The sequence below is a fragment of the Amblyomma mixtum genome, chromosome 3 (assembly GCF_055824585.1).
Source record: "Amblyomma mixtum isolate Tamu chromosome 3, ASM5582458v1, whole genome shotgun sequence".
Lineage (NCBI taxonomy): Eukaryota > Metazoa > Arthropoda > Arachnida > Ixodida > Ixodidae > Amblyomma > Amblyomma mixtum.
The window spans coordinates 353,613,256-353,635,250 of record NC_143014.1 but is presented as its reverse complement, the minus strand read 5'-3'; positions in this window follow the sequence as shown (position 1 = coordinate 353,635,250).

Sequence of the window (21,995 nt, the reverse complement as noted above, 5' to 3'; positions counted from 1 at the left end):
GCGGGCCCTGGAGTCCGTGAAGTGTACCGGGAACGCGATCTAACCGAAGACCGCAAGCGGAAAAAGGAAGGCCGAGCATGCACGTGAGCGTAAAGACGCCATCACGGGCCTGTGCTGTGAAACGTCCAAATGGACCTGCCACTCCATACCTGTCGGTCGCTAAGGCAAAGCACCCTTTAACTAATTAATGCGCTAAGCCGCTAAGCAGAGATGCGATCATTTTCGTCGCGCTCGAGAAAACTGGCTTGATTGTGCCACCCAGTGAATCAAACCAGGAGGAGGCCAGCCTGCAAAATAAAGCACACCAGACCATTCGCAGACTGTGAAGTAGGCTTGGTGTAGAGCATCCCTCTCGCCTGTGGCAAATTTTACGTCGGTCAGACTGGGCGCTTTATCAGTAAACGCCTCCAAGAGCACCGCAGGGCAGTTGACTCCCTAATTGATGGCGGTCATTTATCCTACCGCATACGCCGATGCTTGGACATGCCAGCATGCAAGGCGTTTTTGAAGCGGACACGCCAGTTGCGCTTCGAGGTTCGTTCTTCGGGCTCCACCAAAGGTGCCCCACCGTCCGAGACGGTATAACAGAAGAGATCAGGCAATAGTTGACTTGAGGGAAGATAAACTGAAGCTTTGTAGAGGAACTTACACATTTACAAGAGACTGAGCAGGGAGCATCTTCCCTCCTTAGCATCGCCGCAGATGCAAGGGGTCTAAATCTAATTCAGAACAATTCTCCAGGCTACGGACGCGGTTTTATAGACCTTGCAGCCTGGCCCACATTTTGCATCACCAAATCAGGACAAACTCCTCACATGATTGGTTAACAACATGTATGGCACGCCTTCCACTTACCGCAAGGCTCGAAACCCTCTCCCTAACGAAATACAAAGGAAAACATGTTAAAAGGCGTCAAAAACATTCCCACTTGTCGTCGGCTTCCAGAAAACTAGTGAACGTGGCTGCGCCTCCCCACCAGGCCAATTGTCCACCTCAAGCAAGCCGTACGTCACACTTAATTGCTCCCAGATGATCCTTGCTAGGTCAGGACGAGGGGGCGGTCAGCGTATGAGGGCTTCGATGGGGTGACGGCGCCTTTCTTGGCGCCTTTGCCGCGAAGCAACTCCGCGGAGGACAATTAGCAAACTCTGGGACCCAACCCGCGTCTCGCGCCCACCGGTATTGTTCCCGTAGCCGGGACCTCGGGTGGTTCTGATAAAACGTGCCCCGTCTTTCCCTCTAACTCTGTGGCGGCCTTAGCGGGTCAACATCTGCCTACCTTGCCTTGTGCACCTCTTGCTGACACACACGGCAGGGGTTAACAAGGAGATCGCCGCTTCATGTTGCCGGGATAGCAACAAAAGTACGGATGGTTCTAATAACGCTGCGGGCATCCACAGATACCTTACACGCCCTTCCCGAAATTCTACAAGGGGCGCAAATTGCATCTGTAGAATTATAGCCGACAAGGGATCCTTTTCGGCCACAAAACCGCCCTCAGGGCCACCCAAGCAGCAGCAGCAGCACTCAAGGAGCTTTGAGCGCACACCGAACACACGTAAATGAGCAGCACATATGACATGAAAACATAGGACACATACACAACACTGCAAATTTGGTTGTACGCATGCAGACAACCACACTGACACTCTCAGGCGCGCGAAGTTCACTGCAGTTCCCGCCACCGACACAGTGCACGCCACTGAGCTTGTCCTTTTGTGAACATGTCCTTCTTCCTTGCCCCCCGGCGTAATCATTGTTGTCTGCGTCGCAGCTGTCGTTCGATAACCTAGACAGCGCATCAGCGTTGCCGTGAGCGTTCCCTTCCCGGTGTTTTATAGCCACAATATACCTCTGCAGGGCAAGTGCCCAGCTCGTCAGCTTCGCTCTCTGAGGTGTGGTCAGGGTAAAAAACGAGAGTGGATTGTGGTCAGGCACCACCGTAATCTAAACGCCGAACATCCAGAGGGCGAACTTCCCCAGCCTCCAGGTCGCTCAAATGCATCCCTTTCTATGGTTGACCATTGAGCATGCGTCGCAGAGAATCTGTGACTCGCGAAAAGAATCGGCCGCTGGGAGCCGTTCTCAGCAACACTGGGAGAGACAGGCTCCTGCTGCAACCGCTGAAGCGTCCGTGTACAGCCAAAATGGCTTGCCAGTAACAGGCGTCCCGAGTGCTGCGGCTTCACAGAGTGCCACTTTGAGTCGCTGAAACGCGCTTTCAGATTCTGCGAGACGGGATTTTGTTAGGGATCCTCTTCCACGTTAGCTCTGTCAGCGGCGCTGCCACCTCCGCATAGTTAGGGACGTAGCCCCCGTAATAACCGCACAGTCCCAGCAAGCTACGGAGCTCTTAGGTTTTCGTTCCTTGAGCCCGCTAATTGCTTTCAATTTTTCGGGATCGGGTGCGTGATTTCCTTTCCCACTACCTGTCCAAAGTAACGGATTGACCCTTTTGCCACCTGGCACTTCTCCAGCTTAACTTTTAGGTTCGCCCTCTCTAAAGCTGCGAAGACGGCGTGCAAGTGTTCTACGTGATCAAGCAACGTCTCGCTGAACACTGAGATGTCATCTAAATACGAACACGCGTAGGCAGAATACCTGAGTAAAAGCTCGTTCATGACTCTCTGGGACGTCTGGGTCGTGCCATTAACCTCTTCTAAGGTCGAGGAGCATAATGTAGTTCGCCCTTCCTACGTTGAGGATGAGCTTCTGCTGCAATGCCATCGAGTAGGCAACCGCCACCATCCCCGCATGAGCATCTTGAAGCCTGCACTCGTTCTCGTCGATCCGTTCTGTATGGGGACATAGGCCACGGGATGGGCGGGGGTGCTTTCGCCAGGAAAAATCAGACCCCTCAAACAGCTCGCCTATTTGCTTGCCCACTTCGCCTTTTAGTAGGCTTCCGGATATATCATAAGGCTAACCTGACTTCGGACTTCGGTGTGAAGCCTTCCTCTAGAAGTATCGTGTGCTCTATTATACCCACCCCTGGCTTGCCGTCAAAGGGGCTTCGATGTTCGGTGATCTTCCGCCTTCAGGTGAGCCGTCATGTCCTCGAGCAGGATCGATACCATAGCACACGTTGACACCGATCTAGGTACGTACTCTAGTCCACCAAACTCCCTGTACTCAACAAAAATCACATCTACTGTCATTACGCGCTTCTGATACAACCGTAATTTGCTGGCGTGCACCAGGTTCGGACCTGTTCCTAGCACCTGCACGAAGTAAGAGTTCTCGCATTGACATTCCGTCAACAACTCTCTCCCCTTTCTACTGCGAAAAGATTTTTCCTGGACGTTGCTCGTCAAATACCAGACACTGTCTCCTATCTGAAAAGTTTTGGCCTTCGCCCGCCTGTTGTAATCGATGGCGTACGCGTTCTCCTGGCTTCAGCTCACCAATTCTGCCACCTCCGCTGCATGCTCTAAGCACGGATTCAGCTTCCGCATTTACTGTGATGGGGACAGCGCCAGCACTGCTGTTATACTCATCTGTCCCGCCTAGCTTCGCTTTAAAACGGCTAATGAACCGGTTCGCTGTCGCGCTAACAGCATCTGAATGGGGTGACGACAATCGTGTAGTGTGGCACCTCATGGTACGCCCATAACGGGCAGCGCACAAATTTGTCACATTATTTTCCTTCTTCCTGGATAATATTGCCGCACTTAGTTTAGACACCATTCTACCGGCGCCCCCGTGCGGTCTGTCTTCGACCTTTGTCGCGCGCCGAACTTCGTCCTCTTCTGCTCGGTGCTAGGGTCGGCCGGCTGCGCTCTGCCCAGTGTGCTCGCCAGGTACTTTCTGCCAGGGATAGAACGTTCTACCGGCGTCCGTGACATTTTGGTGGAGGTGCGGGGTACGATTCATGTACGAAGAGGTCCCAGAAACCTCCAGCGCTCCGTCACACCCACTGGACACGACACCTGTCCACAAGTCAAGCCGCCGCTTGAAAAGCTTAGACCCCGAGTACAATCCCCTCACCGCGCCATCCCGCACGATGACCTCTACGCTGTCCAGCCAGACCTTCCAGCAATCTGTGAGTTCGCCACCGCTGCTTCTTCATACGCCTCGTACGCCCGCGTCGTTTCATGTTGACAAGTTTGAGGATGTGGAGGACGGATTGGACGGGTATGATAGGGTCGCTGAATTTAATCTGTGGGACGAGGACCGCAAGCTTCGGAACGTCTACTTTGCCCTCCAGAACGCCGCCAAGACGGGGTTAGAAAACTACGAGTCCGCCATCCACACCTGGCAAGACTTCCGGCGGCAGTTGCTGGATACGTTCAGCAGCAACGAACGGAGGGAGCGTGCTGAATTGGCCCTGCAATCGAGAGCGCAGCAGCCAAACGAGAGCGTGGCGATGTTCGTGGAGGACATGACCCGGCTTTTCAACCGCGCTGATCCTTCGATGTCGGAAGCCAAGAAGGTGCGCCATTTGATGCGGGGAGTGAAGGAGCAATTGTTCGCTGGGCTCGTGCGCGATTCCCCGGCTACAGTCGCCGATTCTGCGAAGGAAGCGGCAAGCATGGAGCGCGGCCTGCAACAGCGGTTTGCGCACTACGGCCGTCCATCAAACATCACTGCTGTGGAGTGCCACATGCCGAGGCCCGGGGATGAGAACACCTCCCTCCGAGAGCTCATCAGGAGCATCGTTCGCGAAGAGCTGCAGAAGCTTCGCTCTGTGGAGCAGCCTCCTAGTGTCACCGCCATCTCACCGCCATCTCGGATGCTGTCCGTGACGAGATACGCCGCACGGTGCAGCCCATTCCACCTCCCCAGCCGCCAGCGCCCTATGTGATGACATGCAGCGAGGCATTGCGAAGTCCTGCGCCACCACCGCCGGCGTTCTACTCTCCTGCCCCTACCGCACCGTCCTACCGATTCCCGTATACGAAAGCGCTGCCAGACGACCGCCCACCCGTCACGAAGGCAAACATGTGGCGCACGCCGAGCAACAGGCCCCTGTGCTTCCACTGCGGCGAAGCAGCCCACATCCGTCGTCACTGCCCGTAACGCCGGATTGGCCTGCGCGGCTTCTCGCCAGACGCACCCATGCCCCGCTATGGTGAACGACCCTGCGAGATCGATCAATACCTAGCGGCCAACGTCCCACCTGCACCCACTGCCCAACGTCAGTCCAGGTCACCGTCGCCTCGACGGTTTTCTTCACCAGCCCGCCAGTCCTACGTCCGGCAGTCCTCCAGCCCGCGCCAGGAAAACTGAGGACGGCGAACCCCGGAGGTAGGGCCGCCGTCACCGGACATAATGACGAACATCCTCCGCTCACCGACGTTTGCATGCGACCCGACCTCCGACCCCACGCCGCGACGACCTTTCGACGCCCAGAGACGCCTTCGCTTGACGTCTCAATTGGACAATCTGAACGACCCTTAAGTGCGACGACTTTTCGATGAACAGAGACGCCTCCGCTTGACGCCCCAACTCGACTGCGAGAACGATCCCGTAGTCCGACCTCCCCCACACAGCGTTTAATGAAGGTGACCAAGCTTCGGCTGAAATCCCGGTCATCGTTGATGGCCCCCGCGTGACTGCTCTCGTAGATACCGGCGCCGATTTCTCCGTCATGAGTCGTGGCGCTTGTCCTGAGGAAAGTACTGACACCTTGGCCTGGAACGCACATCCGGACAGCTGGAGGCCATCTGGTGACACCGCTTGGCGTCTGCACTGCTAGAATGGGGATTCGTGGTGTCACCTTCACTACCTGCTTCTCTGTATTGGCTAATTGCTCGAAGGACCTCATCCTCGGGTTTGATTTTCTTCGGGAACACGGTGCGATAATCAACCTCCGCGTACTTGTCGTGACATTCTCACCTCAGTGTGTCATAGCCGACAGCAGCGAGCCCGATAGGCATGTTTTTCGCGCGTTTTAAGAAACGTGTCTCATGTTATGCTGTGTAATACGGGGCAAGCGGCACTCGGAAAGCCTATATAAATCTCTTTATTTCACTGCTAATACATGTGGCAATTTTTACCTGGTATAACTGGTTAACTATCAGCGCGTCATTTGGCAGAAAGACCGGGGCCGTGTGTTCCAGCTGCTCCCATGAAAGGGCTTCCGTTGCATGCCACATTTTTACTTTCCATGCACTTCTTTAGTACCTGCTTGACACAGTATTGTGAAAAGAATTTTTTAAATTAAAGCATTTTAAAATATCGCCCGAATACATCTGCTCCAAATCACCAACACACGTGTGTGACTCATTTTTTTTCCTGCTCTTTCTGGGGGCACCAGTACGCTTGTCCCCAATAAAAAATACCTGTTTCGCTTGCGTGTAAAAGAACAACCGTCTTCAACTACTTGAGGGTGGATGTACGAGCGTTGTTCAATAAAGATTTCCCCTGACCCACTTGCTGTGGACGGAGAGCAACGAAACGTTGCAGAATCATTAGCCCTTGTCTACATAGGTGCCGCCCAGGGACACACACTTCTCCCATCTTTTTACGCAACTGCAAACACCTCGCTTGTAGAAGTCGGCAGGTTGCTCCAAAAGCCATGTTGTGACTTCGGAAATCAGAGTCTCATCATCTGGGAAATGGTTTCCCGTCAAATATTATTTAATTGTTGGAAAGAGGTAGATGTCCGATGGCGCGAGGTCGGGTGGATAAGGGGGATGAGGTAAAATTTCAAAGCCGCACAGCGTGCTTCTAAATGGGCAACATGTGAGTTATGAACTGGGGCATTGTCTTGCCGAAAGAGGACACCTTTGGTGAGCATACCACGTCTCTTGTTTTTGATGGCCTCCCGCAACTTCCGCAGCAATGAAGCGTAGTATGCCTCAGTAATGGTGGCACCCTTTGCTAGGAAATTCATCAAGTCTACTCCGTGCTGGTGCCATAAGACTGTGAGCATGACGTTGTCCGCCGAGGGCTGGGCGTGTGCCTTCTTTGGAGGCGCTGAGTCCAAGTGCTTTCATTGCATCGACTGGACATTAGGCTCCGGATCATAGTGATGGACCCAGCTTCCATCCTGTGTAATCAATCTGTTGAAAAAGTCCTCCTGCTTTCCATGGCACATGGTCAAAAGAGTCTGGGAGCATTCGACTTGTTCCTGCTTTTGGAAAGGTGTGAGCAGCCGGGGAATCCGGCGAGCGGATACCTTACGCATATGAACATGACCCTGAATAATTTTGCCCACGGACCCGGCACTAATCTTGACATTTTGAGGTAGGTCTCGAACGGTTATGAGACGATTTTCCAAAATGGCGGCCTCCGCTTGCTGGATGGTGTGTTCATCGATAGCGGAGTGGAGTCATCCTGCATTCGGAGCAGTTTCCACAGAAGTCCGACCACATTTGAATTGACGATGCCAGTTCTTCACTAGTCATATGACGGGGAATCCTCCCCATAAACCTCTTTTATCTCATCGAACGTCTCCCTTGGAGTGCGGCCTTTCAAATACAGGAGCTTGATGACTGCTCGGTATTGCACTGCATCCATTATCACACCTTACATCACTTAAGCACCTGTAAAAAAAAGTCCGTTATTAGTTCAGAGTTGCACATTGGCACGTGACCTACAGTGACTTATGTCATATCACAGGCGCAGTTTCAACATCATTGAATAAACAGAAATGAGTTAGGGGAAATCTTTATTGAACGCCCCTCGTAACACAACTGTGGCCTTATGCAAGAAAATCTGGGCTATCCCGAATGGGGCTCTCCGCATAAAACCATTGAAGGTACCACGTGGGCCGACGCGGGGCTGAAAAGCCCGCATGCCTGCTGCTGCTCACATGGGTGCCCCGTCGGGTACCCCAGTGCTGATGGAGTGATATGTGAGCTTTATGCAGGTATACGCTGGGCAATACCTGCCCGCAGACTAACGCTGTATGTCCCACTTGACCGCGGCAGGAATGGAAAGCAGGAGCGACAGTACGCTACCGACATTAGTTTTTTCTGGGGTATTCGCGGTAAGATAGAACAAAACTGCGGGATTTAAGGAAAAAAGCCTCTGCTAGTCCTCATCGGGCTGCCGGAAGAACGCTGCTGTATGGACTGTAACAGAGTAGCAAATCGGTAGTGCCCGAATTGTGCCTTCATCGGTCCCTTTTAGGGTACAAGAAGCAAAGTCGAATGTTGATGTTTGTTGTGTGCGAGATTAAAACACCTCAAGACCAAAAAGGGCAACCGATGCAATGCGCCAGTGTATCCTAAATTAGCGCTGGCTGGCCTGAATACACCAGCAAGCTTCCATGGATCGATGGTGTACGCGGTTACCTTAATTTTAGAATTTCGAATAAGCGTGCCCATAAGTTATACTTATAGATGACTTGTATAATAATTCTAAGCATATTAAATCAATAACTAAAGATTACATTTTTGATGCTGTGGCTCTTCTTCCCACATAAATTGTGCGAATTGACCAGAAGACACTCAGGAAGAGCTGAGCCAACTTCGTACTACGTACCGGACTACCTGTCAACCAGCGCACATCAATATACTTCTAAATAAGCAAACTGACTCCGCACTGCGCTAAAATGCAATAGTTTCCGTCGTGTTAAATGTTCAACTTTTTGTCAACAGGGTCACACAGTTGCAAAGTCATGCACGGATTCACCATGCCCACTACTTCACCATGCAATGAAGATGGAGACCAATAATGCCAGCTCGGAGAGCAATGCCCATTCATACTATGAGCTTGCTAACTCTTGTCGGAACCGTATCTTCCGGTGGCATGTAGGTACTGGGCTGAAGTACTCGCACAGCACGAATCACGCTGTAAAATATCGCAATGAAAACAGTAATACATTCTGACGTGTTGCTTTACACTGAGAAACATTCCAGACACATAACATTTCTGTCTTGCGGAAGCCTAAAAAATCTAGCTGTTGATATATCGGGTCGTGTTAAGAGCAGCAATTATTCCAGAGCAGCATGTGCTGCGCATCTCATTATTGAACACGCCGCACAAATACGCATGGAAGCAAGAGATCTCAAAATAGCTCATATGATTTTTCAAGCGCTTACCGTCAACGGCTGTCCGCAGGACACCTGTAGGCTTGACGTCGTTCTAGAAGCAAAGTGACTCGATGCTCGTTTTTTTGCTGTCTTGTGTTAACTGCAGCGCTGCGGGACCGCTCCGGAGCAGAGCTCGAGGTCCCCGCTTCTGGCTGTCGTTGCTGCTCCAGGACATGTTCAGCGGTGTCCAGGCGGCATGAGTGGGGCTGAAATGGTTCGACGAGAACTGCAGCTTTCATTGTTTCTCTGGCATCCGCTTTGCATTCCTAAAACATCGAAGAGATTTTTTTGCCAAAAGGGCCTCCTCAAAGATGGTTTAAGGCGAAAGGATTCGATGTACCTTTGCTATCGTACAAGAATAAAGTGTGTATCAGTTTATGGAAGAGCAGCATTCACCTTTGATTGTTGCATTTATCAGGGGCCCGAATGTTTTGAGCAATAAGGGCCGTATTTATGATCACCTCTTCAAATGTGCAGCCTCGGAGCGATATGTTTGAATGGTTTACGTTTTATCTTTTGGCGAAATATACAAGATTGTACGTGGTTTTCCAGGAAACCTCCTCGCGTATTTCCGCGCGGTGAACAAGAGTGAGCAGCCGAGGGGCTCGGCACCTTGAGTGCCGATTAGGTTTCTATTAGGTATCTATCTATTAGGTATCTCTCGTCCTACCATAAGGTTGCCGTCCTGGTTAGCTCAATTGGTAGAGCGACTGCTCCGGTGTAGCGGTGGTCCTGGGTTCGAACCCCGGACCAGGACGAATTTTTCTTTAACTACGAAGTTTCTGAGAAAGCTGTATAGCTTTCCTTTGTAGCCGTATGGCTGCGCTCGGGTGGATGCCAATGAGTAATTACTCCCTTATTACGTATCTAAACATAAATCATCGTACTCTGCAGCAGTTTAGTACTGGAATATCTAAAACAGAGTGGGAAAATGTATTGCTCAGCGATATTGCCGATGTAGCATATGAAGCCTTCATTCAAAAGTTTAAAAGTATTCATTTCCGCTGCTTTCGTTTAACAGTACCTTTGGCTGGGCTAATTGGTGTGACATTGTGTTGGGAGTCAGCGCCCGTCCTGTCCGCCTTTCTGTGTGTTCTGTGTGGAATTTAGCGCTGTTTTTACTTTCCTGAACCGCTGCTTTCCCTACGTAGAAACACTCCAGCCTGTATGAGAGCTACATAAATACAAAAAGCTCTGATGACATCAAAGCTTTTAAGCGGCACAGAAACAAAACAAATCGACTGCTCCGCAAAAGCAAGGCGTCTTCTTTTGAAACTCTAACGCCGACGCTGTAAAACAAATGGATGTGCTCTGGAAGCGAATACATTATTTGATAAATCCTAGCCGAACCAAAGATACCCTTGTGTCCACAATGACAATCAATAAAAAGTCTGTCACGGTGTTGAGTTAGCCACCGCCTTCAACGAGTATTTTGTCTCCATCTCAAGCACTACACATGACACGCATTCAATGGACTTAATGAAATGCAGCATACGTGATAGTGCTTTCTTGTCACCAGAAACCACGGCGGAGGTTCAAACTACATTTCTACATTTTTGTCCCTTGGGAATAGCAGAAGCTGCGATGTTGACGGATTGCAGATAGCTCCGATAAAGCACGTTCTTCACATAATAAGCCCTATTATAACATATTTAAATAATTTAATATTCGTAACAGGCGTTTTCCGTGAAAGAATAAAGGTTGCTAAAGTTTCAGAAACTTTCAAAGGGGGCGATCAATGCTGCATGTCTGCATGTCTGCATATCTGACAGGCCAATAGGAATTCTCCATGTTTTTTCTAAGGGCATAGAAAAATCATTCATGAGAGAATGAGCAGCTTTCTAAACAAACATAACATCATTACACCCTATCAGTTCGGATTCACAAAAAAAAAAAACGCTGTGCAGAAACTGCACTGCTCCTCCAGAAAGAATTATTCTGAAAGCCTTTGAGCGTAAAGAGTACATGCTCGCGTAAATTATTGACTTTTCGAAGGCATTCGACCGCATTAACCACAGTACTCTTACTGAAAAACTAGAATATTGCGGATTAAGCGGTATGTCTTTAGACCTTCTGAAGAGCCTCTTGCGTAATCGCCAGCAACAGGTCCAAATTTATGATTTGAAATCTCAACTGAGAACGGTCCGTTGCGGTGTCCCGCAGGGCGGTATTCTATGTCCCCTATTTCTGAACATCTACATTAATGACATAGTTAACATCGACTCAAATAGCCAGTTCATAATTTAAGCTGATGACACTACCTTACTTTTTCCCGGCCCGCCTTTACCCGAACTGCAAGTCGAAGCTAATAAGGTACTCGATTTGATAAACAACTGCAGCATTTCAAGTTCACAGGTTCTAAATACCTCCAAGACAAAAGCCAAATTTTTACGTCCTCGCAACAAGAAAATAGATACTGATATCAACCTGTATATTCGCTCTCACAACAAAGAGATAACGTCACAAGTAAAGAGCCTGGGCGTCATTTTCCACGCTAATATGTGTTGGAACTCGCGGGTCACCCACGTTCATTCTGTACGCGCTCGCATAGTCGGCTTGCTGTCGCGACTACAGTTTCTTTTCACACAAAACATTAAATTGCTACTCTATACTTCCTTGCGTTTTTCCCACGCAGAGCTAGTGTTTCCCGATCAGCGGCACTACCACACAGACTAATATTAGCATTCTTTTTAGGTTACAGAAAAAAGCAGTACGTATCATTAAAAATGACAACTTTAGCACCTAGTCAAAATCAATATTTGATGAATTGCAGATTCTACGCGTCACCGCATTGCAAAATTCAGTGCTTAGTTCACGCTACCGCCGCGGCATATCCGGAAATGACACGTACCTCAAAGGTCTTGCTTCATTAGCATTGTGAACCAATGTGTACAACACACGCAGCACTGACAGCTGGGCAGTTCCTTGCACCCGAACAAATTACAGGTGTCAAATGTTAAAATACTGTTTGCCAGCTACTGTTAATTCGGAATGTATCTCCTCACACTGAAAGAAGATTGCACGCCATTCATTTTCTCTTTTGTTTTTTTTTTGTTCTTCCGAATTTTTATTATTGTTTTGTGCTCAATCCTAATATAGTGATCATCACAGCTGTTTCTGCCAAGCGTGTGTTAGTAGGGTGCAGGTCTCGTCAAGCCTCCTGAGCGCTTTTTGCCTGCACCACCAGCGTTGCAATGTAAGTTGTAATGTTGAAATCAATTTGATTTGATTTCAAAAACGAACAAGCCAGCTGAGGAATCAATGTGCTGTCTGTCAACGCGGTTAGTTCAGTGGCCCAATTAGGAAAGCTGTGCAATCTGTTGCGTCTAGATTGCCTAGACAGCCGGGAGAACTACCATAAAAGGTTGCGACGGCGGGTACTGTTGGTCACCGGGCACAACAGTATACACATGGCAGGTAACATTAAGACAGCAAGAAACTCAGGAGAATGAAGCCATGACATTTTTGAGAAACGGGACCAAATTATTTCGGCAGATTTACGCTGCTGCATCGGAGTCGTCCACAAATGTCCTTCCCGAGCCAAGGACGCAGCAACATTTGCCTCGCGTTCGTCGAGCATAATCATCCCCCGCATTTTTGTTCACATAGCTTCAGGCTCTCCGTCGCCCTCATCTCCCTTCATAATATAGGACACTGTCTCATTAGTTATCATGCTGCGGCTCATTCCTGATCAGTATTTTTCTATCCTATGCAGATAGCACGCTAATTAGAGGGTGGGCATAATCAAGGGGCGATTGTGCGTGTCCGGCCATGGTGGGCAGCGCAACGACTTCACTCTGCACCTACCCTTGCTTGGTGCACAACTCCCAGGCAGAGGCACGGTCACTAACAGCGCGTTGTCCCTTCAAGAATGCTAGGTGAGTCCTGCTGTGCGACACAGCCTGTGAGTCGCCGACGTGGATTACGCATAAGAGGGACCAGTGCCGGCCCACTGACGCTCGAGGCGAAGGCGATGTTCTTCTTGAGTTCTCATAAGCAGTCTTGGACCATTTAACCAAAAAAAAAAAACTCTTGCGACAAGACGCTTCTATCAGAAGTCGTGGCTACTCATTCTGTGACTGTAAAAAGGCAAACAAGACATCGTAGGAACTACCGCAACTTTGCGGTCTTGCACCGGGCTTGTGAAGCGTATATAACGCCATCATCGTAAGATGCCCAAATACATCCGGAAGCTACAAAAAGACCGCTACCGCTGACCTGATACTGAGGGGGAGGGAAATCTGAGAGATTTTTTATGCTATCTATCGGAAAAAAGCTTGAATAAGAAGAAAACCGAACCAATGAGACAATACGAGCGCTGATCTCCTATCAACCGTACCCTGCGCCAGTCGCGGTCCTTTTATCCTCTCAAATTTCCTTATCTCACCCTCACACCTGTGTGGATAACCTAGCTCTTCACACTTCAAAGCTTTAAAAGAGCTGTTTGTGAATAAGCTGAAGTGGGCACGTTCTATTTGCTAAGTGCTGGCTGAGGTCCGACACCTCTGGGTAACGCAAAGTAGAGCCTAACTTCCAACATCCGCTGGTTCCGCCTCATCGCGGTATTTGCTGACAAAGTAAAAGAATGCATTGGTCCTTTCGCTGCTTTACAAACTGTACAATTCAGCAGCGTTATATGCAACTGCAGTACAGAAAGTGACTGCAAACTTCTGTCCATCTAACTGCTTCAAAAAGCTCGGCAACCTTCTTTTCTTAGTGTTTCGACTGATGATTATGGTACCTGGTGTGCTGTCGCAGCCGCAGAATCTTGCGCTGGCAGCGGCCCCAGCTTCTGGGCCAGCGGCTGCCGGGATTCCACACCGAAGACGGGCGCTGTTGTGCCTGAGATCCAGCCACGCCCTCGGCCTATTGTTCGCTTGGCAGCAGCAAAAGGCACCGGAACATCGCCGCTACATGCGTGCTCCATGGCAGAAATCCTTGGGCTTCGGAGCCAAGAGAGAAGACTCGAAAAGTCTCGTCCTACAGGGGCTTCGTTTTTTTCCTCTATTCTTTGGAACCTTCATAATTAAAACTGCGCGAACAAAAGCAAGGACACAAGGAAGAAAACAGCAACACACACAAGCGCAGACTACCAACGTTTATTCGAAAAGATTGCCGCAGTCTTTTTATACCCTCTGTGGATACTACCAACACACCCTCAACCCATCCGTAACATTTAAAACACGTGCGCTTATCTCCTCGGAACGTCCGAAACAATCCACGTTAATGACCAGGCGCCTAGCGGCGCACAAGTGACTCAGAAAGACGCGCAAATTTTACTTCAAAAAATTCAGGGGGCACTTTGACTGTCTAAAGTGCGTAGAGGCGAAAGCGTTTTCCGCACCACTTTCAGTGCTTCTGTGGCACTGGTGGCGTCACATGTAATTGAGTACTAATTACTAAGTGAGGACAAATCACTAATTGATGGTTAATTACTGATTAATGCCTGGATACTAATTAACTGCTAATTAAGCTTAAGCTTAAGCTTCGCCTTTAGGAGTGGAACGCGACAGCGTGTTGTAGCGCTGCCAGGGAGTCCACGGAACGCAACCACCCGTTCGGCGCGATGCCTTGCCGTTTCAACGCAACGGTTTTTGAGGAAAGGAAATGGCGCAGTAAATCTCTGTCATCTCGGTGGACACCTGAACCGCACCGTAGAGGAACGGAGGAAGTGGGAGTGAAAGAAGAAAGACGAAGATGGCCCGTAATGAAGAAAATGAAAATTGTATTTGAGGAAAGAAAATTACGCAGTAACTGTCTCACATATCTCGGTGGACACCCGTCAAAATTCAGGGGGGGGGTGCATTTTTTTTACCTAAACTGTGGTCACTGATGTGTGGTTAAGGTGTTAAGCTTCGCCTCTAAGAGTGGAACGCGAGAGCGTCTTGCAACGCTGCCAGGGAGTCCATAGAACGCCATCGCCCATTCGGTTCTACGCCTCGCTCGTCGGTAAATTGGTTTTTGAGGAAAGGAAATGTATTTCTCTGTCATATCTCGGTGGACACCTAAACCTCGCCGGAAGGGAAGGGAGGAGGATGGCAGTGAGCGAAGACACCGTATTCACTAGACGTGCCTTTGTTCATTCCAAACCATCGAGCTGGCATGGCGGAGTGGATAGCATGCTTGTCTCGCACTCCGAAGACCGGGGTTCGACTCCCGAGCTCGACCAATTTCTTAGTAGGTTTTATTTATTTATGTGGCCTGACTAGAGAAGTTAATTAGGCTAATTGGGTAATTAAGCAATTAACTAAGCTCAGTCCCACTTACTTGGAGCATCACTATATGGTCCCTTCAATTGGTTGCATGGTTCTAGCCAAAGTACAATTGGCCCCGTTTGAAATTGGCGCACTGTGACGTCACGACCGTTTCGACCAACTGAAAAGCGTGACATTCTCTGTCGACAACTGCTGCTTACAACGATGAGACATTAAAGGCTTTCGCCTTAAAAGACGAAGGTCATGAGCCACGTGCCTTGTCCATGACATGTCCACGACCTTCGTCTTTTGTAAGGATGGATCGCAATCAACTCGCCCTGCTCTCTGTCCTTATCGCAATGTTTCATAATGTGCACATGTACCTTTCACGCACATGCATATTCAAGCACATTTTAGGTAAACGCTTCAATTTTGATTAGCTTACTCCCTGAACTCCATAGCCACGTCTAAAACTAATTCGTACAGGCACCTCGGCATCGAGATAAAGACTGACCTAACTTGGGCAGATCACATAACGAAACTGTGTGCTAGTGCTTCCAGATCGCTTGAATTCATCAGGTCACTTGCCATGCCCCCCCCCCCCCCCCCCTTCAGCAATCAGACAACCAGCATTTGAAACCTATATTAGCAGTTAACTCGAATACGCCTCAGCAGTATAGATCCCTTATCGACCAATTCAATGCAATATAATTTTCTCTGCAGCCTGTATCAGCTAACATGGACTGCAATCCGAGCTGTGTTCCCGTGCACTGGGCACGGGAACACAGCTCAAGGCATCGTCTTGATTCAGCGCTCGTTCAACATGCAGGCTTTCCTGGCATTACTCGCATCGCTGCTATCAGCTGCGCAGTACAACCAGCCAGTGTCCTGGACGTCGTTTTCGGTACCAAGCCCACAACCCGCTGATCACGGCTTCACGCTCCCTTCCTACTGTCACCTTCCCCCGGTACAACTCGACGATTTTCGTCTGGCATCATCGGCAACGGCATCACTACCCGTCAGCTTAAGCGCCCCCCCCCCCCCGCCCCCCTGTCAACGCAGGCTTCACTGGGCACGGGAACAGAGCTCAAGGCATCGTCTTGATTCAGCGCTCTTTGGACATGCAGGTGTGTAAAAAATTTCCACTATATGCGAAGAAATCTGATGACAGATGCCTAGTGGTGTTCCCGTGCCCCGGAACTTTGTGCGAAATATGATGTGAGTGCTTCTCGATGTTGTTTCTCCTGTTATGCTGTGGCGATGTTGAATCTAATCCTGGCCCTCCTAAACGCCAACCTCCTGTGACTGAACTTGATAGCTTACCTTATGACCCTGCTGAGCAAATGACAGTTCTGTTTCAGCTACTCAAAGATCTGCACACCCGTTCCGCGCAAAGCGCGAAGTCTCAAACTGAGTTGGCTGCTGATATAAAATCCATAAAATCCGGTCAAAAAAGTATACAATCAGACATCACCGATATTCGCAAGCGGCTAGACGACCTAGAAACCAAATCAGATTTATTTGACCATCTATCAGACGAAATAGCCATGACTCAGACATCAGTAGAAGAACTTAAAGCTGAAAACTGCCGGTTACAATCACGTCTCAATGAGCTAGAAGATCGGTGTCGACGGGATAACCTAATATTTTACGGAATTCCGATTCAGAAGAATCATGGCTCGAAACAGAAGAAAACTAACAACTCAGATTAAGGCTGTTTATGAATCATTTCCGGCGGACTCATTTCAGCGTGCCCACCGCTTAGGCACTTTTCTCCTGACAAATGTCGCCCCATTATTGCAAAATTTTCCAACTTTAAAATGAGAGATAAAGTGCTCTCACTTCGAAGTCTGCTAAAATCCGATGAAGTAACAGTAAATGAAGATTTTTCGGTTGCCTCACGGGCCGCCCCCAAAAAGCTAATCGATTTTGCAAAATCTCCGCCCCAGTCTCCAAAGTTCAAGCTTAAATACGATAAACTGTCCATGAATGAAAGGTTATACTCGTACGACGCAATATCTGATAGCATTCAGGAACTTCGGACACACACAGCTCGCAACGCTAGTCGCTCAGGTGCTTCATCCTCCGCCTCTGTCTAGGGGCGCGTGAGGGGTGGTGGTCTGAATTCTCCGTCCAAATCGCAACTCTGTCTTATTTACCAACGCTAGGAGTGTACAGAATAAACATGATGCACTTTCATCTATTATAGATACATGCTCTGCGCATATTATTGCCCTTACAGAAACATGGCTCTCACCGCACGTTGAAGACCACGAAATTTTTGAGAACGCAGATAAATTTTGGTTTGGTTTGGTTTGGTTTATGGGGTTTAACGTCCCAAAGCGACTAAGGCTATGAGAGACGCCGTAGTGGAGGGCTCCGGAAATTTCGACCACCTGGGGTTCTTTAACGTGTACTGACATCGCACAGTACACGGGCCTCGAATTTCTCCTCCAAAGAAATTCAGCCGCCGCGGCCGGGATCGAACCCGCGTCTTTCGGGCCAGCAGCCGAGCACCATAGCCACTGAGCCACCGCGGCGGCCGCAGATAAATTTTCCATATACAGATGTGATCGCCTTGCTCATCGTGGTGGTGGCGTTCTAGTCGCTATATATAATAACATTCCATCCTCAAGCGTCAATATTATTACTAGCCTTGAAATATTCTGGGTGTCGTTAACTCTTGACCATCGTAAATTAATACTTGGTGCATGCTTTCGATCCCCATCTACCCCACCTTCCTTTATAAACGAATTGCATGACTGTCTTAAGAAAATCAGCACGACATTCCCTTCGGCTCCTATAATTCTACTCGGGGACTTTAATTTTCCAAACATCTTTTGGAACACCAATTCCATGCCCACATTGCCTCCATTCTCGGTGCAAGGCGATGAGTTCATTAACTTATGCTCTCTAGTTTCACTGACACAGCTAATTACTGAACCAACTAGAGTTTCATTGAATGCCTCAAACATTCTTGATCTTATCCTGACTACTAGGCCTGATTATGTATCCGACATCACTCAGTTACCAGGTATTAGTGATCATTCATTAATTACTTTTCATCTCAACACGGCACCCCCCCCCTACCTTCCAAGGCAAAAAAGAAAATACGCGACTATAAGAGAGCAGATTTCGCAGCAATAAATAATGAACTGTGCGTTTTCATGCAATCTTTTCTTTCAAACTTCTATGATCGCTGCATTCAATCAAACTGGAATATCTTTTGAGCTGAGGTTGACCGTCTAACTAACAAATATATTCAAGTACGAAACATCGTCTCGAACCCGCACGCGCCATGGTACAACGCCCATATCAAAAGATTATCAAACAAGAAAAAAACGGCTGTATCGCACCGCAAAACTTTCACCAGCTACTTCGCGCTGGGCTGCTTCCAAAGCTGCCTCCAAAACATACATAACCGCCCTAAAAAATGCCAAAGACCATTTTTTATCTAACACCTTACCGGACATGCTGCAAACAAATCCTAGAAAATTTTGGCGAGTTATAAATCCCACAGCCAGCAATCCTATTGCTTTGATAGACTCGCGCGGTGATCCAGTTGATAATACCATCTGTGCTACTGTATTAAACGATACTTTTGTGAACAATTTTTCATCCCACAGCCGCACCCGTCTTCCTGATGTACATCATCATGACTACTCGATGATGCCTCCCATGAATGTTGACCCAGCCGGTGTTGCTCGGCTAATTAGTACTCTGAAAGATCATTCCAGTCCAGGATATGACCTCGTTAATGCTAAATTCCTAAAAAATACTTGTGTCTATAGTTCAGTTATTTTAACACATATATTTCAACAGTCAGTGGACACAGGCACTCTACCTGAACAATGGAAAATCGGGAAGATCGTTCCACTTCACAAATCGGGGAGCAACACATCTGCTCCTAATTATCGCCCCATATCTATCACTAGCACATGTTGCAAACTGCTCGAGCATATCATATTCACTACACTTGTGAACTTTCTCGAAAGCAATTCATTTTTCTCCTCTGAACAACATGGTTTCCGAAATTAATATTCATGTGACACTCAACTAATTTCTTTCACAAACAGCTTGCAACATATACTTGACAGGTCATCAGTCGCTGATTGCATTTTTTTAGACTTTTCAAAAGCATTTGATAAGGTTTGCCATTACTTGATTCTTCATAAATTACGTCACCTAAATATTGACAATAACTTGTTCAAATGGATTGAATGCTTTCTGACTAACCGTTCCCAATTTGTCACTGCTAATGGTTACAACTCACCCTTTGTTAATGTACTTTCTGGTGTTCCACAGGGTTCCGTTCTTGGACCATTACTGTTCTTAATTTATATCAATGATCTTCCTTCTCATGTGTCCTCTAACTTACATTTATTCGCCGACGACTGTGTGATTTTTCGTGAGATTAAAAGCGATAACGATATCAACAACCTACAGCGCGACCTTAAGGCTATAGTTAATTGGTGCAATCAGTGGCTAATGGAACTAAACTTTAACAAATGCAAGGTCTTGCGTGTATCCCGTTCTGCTAATCGGTCTCCCGTGTTCTACTTGAATGACATTCCACTTGAAAGCGTCAATTCTTATAAATACCTAGGCATTCACATTACTTCTAACCTATCATGGAGGCTTTAGGTTATCTGCAACGTAATTTTCTCGCGCGCCTTCTTTGAAATCAGTTCTTTATAAAACTTTAATACGTCCGAAGCTAGAATACTTACCAGCAGTCTGGGATCCTAGCCTTGACTACTTAATTACTTCGCTTGAACGTGTTCAAAACAACTCCGCTCGCTTCATTCTTTCTAATTATAACCGAGGAGCTAGCATAACGGAAATGAAAGCTAACTTCAGTCATTGGCCTCGCTACGAAAGATTTGTCGGCTAACCCTATTTCACAAGTTATATTATCACTCCAGCCTACACAATAATTTATTTCATAGACCTTACTACTTATCTAGCCGCATTGATCATCCCCACAAAGTTGCCATCCCATTATGTAAAACAGTTTCTTTCTTACACTCATTTGTTCCCCGTACTTCTAAGGAATGGAACGATCTTCCTGGTGAAATTGTATCGATTACTGACGTAAATAACTTTCGCGAAGCTTTGGCTGGTGTTGTGTAAACTCTGACGATTTTGTTCTGCACTAATGTAGTTTGTCTAGCTAACATTGTATACACAGTATTAATCTTTGATGTACCCGTTTCCTTTTTCTCCATTGTTTTGTTCTATATGCCCTGCCCACTCCCCTGGAAGGCCCTGAGGGTAAACTAAATAAATAAATAAATAAATAAATAAATAAATAAATAAATAAATAAATAAATAAATAAATAAATAAATAAATAAATAAATAAATAAATAAATAAATAAATAAATAAATAAATAAATAAACATGTTTTACTTTACTTGTTTTGTTGCTGCACCCTGTATTGCTGTATGTTTTTTTCCTTTATCACAATATGTGCATCCTTGAGTACTTCAATTTGTTACACTTCCTTTTCCTTTGCCTAGTTCTGTTATTAGTTTTCCCTTCATATCTATGCATGGCGGCCGGCTACGCCTGTATCCCACCCTTATGTAATGTCCCTACAGCAGCCTGAGGAGTTAATAAATGACTATGATGATTATGATGATGATGCGCAGCCTCAATATGCCATTGAAATGACAGCGCCTCGAACGTAACGCTCAAGAAATTATACCGTCAAGGAACGGCTAGCGAGAAAGAGTTGGGTGTTCATTTGAGAAAAGAAGATGCAAGGAGGCGTGCTTGAATTTGCTTCTTAAAGGCGCAAAAGGAAACTAACTATAAATATGTGGTTGTTTCTGCACCATGTAATAAAAGAAGTAAATGCACAGACGGCAGCTTCATGTTTAACAACCGTTGCTATATTCTGAGCAGATTTCTTTCTCTTCGAACACGACATCATTCAGGAGCTTGTGGTGCAGAAAATCGGGCGTCGTTGGCCGGCAGCGAAAAATTTACGAAAGCCTATGCGGGCCGCCTAGGTACCCCACTTAGGGGGCAGGTCGACCATGGTGTGAGGATGTGGGAGTTTGCAGGTTGTATTTACACATACACTAAAGGTATAAGCAATAAACGAGGCGGCTTTTATAGGAACGGAAACTAATTTCGGTATGGGCGTGAAAAGAGGAAAGAGACAAGAGAGCAACGCAACAACACACGGGAAAAAACACACGGGAGAACAGAACAAAATCCTCGCGAAAAATACAGGAAAAAGAAAGTCAAAAAGGAAAGGCACACTACTTCTCTCTCATACGAGCATCGAGCGGGGAGGACTGGCTAGGTGTCGGGCAGTCAGGCAGTCTTTGGGCGTCCCAGTGTCGATGCACTGTTGCCGGCGTTTCCCACGTTGGCCTTCAACGCTGTCGCAGCGTCAGCGTCTGTGGGCTCCCAGCACGGTTCCCAGGTCTGGTAGCCCGGGTGAGACACGTAGGCTCCAGAGACGGCCTGTGTGGAGCAGCTGACGGATGGACGGAGAAGAGTGGCGCCTGGGCCTGGTGGTTGAGGCTCTCGACAACGGATGTCCGGGTCTGGTGGCCCGGACGTCTGCGGCTGAGGCCCAAGCCCGGAACTCGGGGAGCCAGCAGAACTCGTTCACGTCCGTCGCCCACCGCGCTCTTCTCTTGTCTATCACGTAATCCTCTTCCACGTACCCCTCCGCACGCGCTCCTCGTGCTTTTTTGTCTTCTTCCTCACAATCGAGGCTGGGTGGCGCTATCTCCTTACAGAAGGCCCCCTCTTCGGAAGTTTTTTCCAAGGGAAGGAACGCAACTCCAGGAGAGCGAC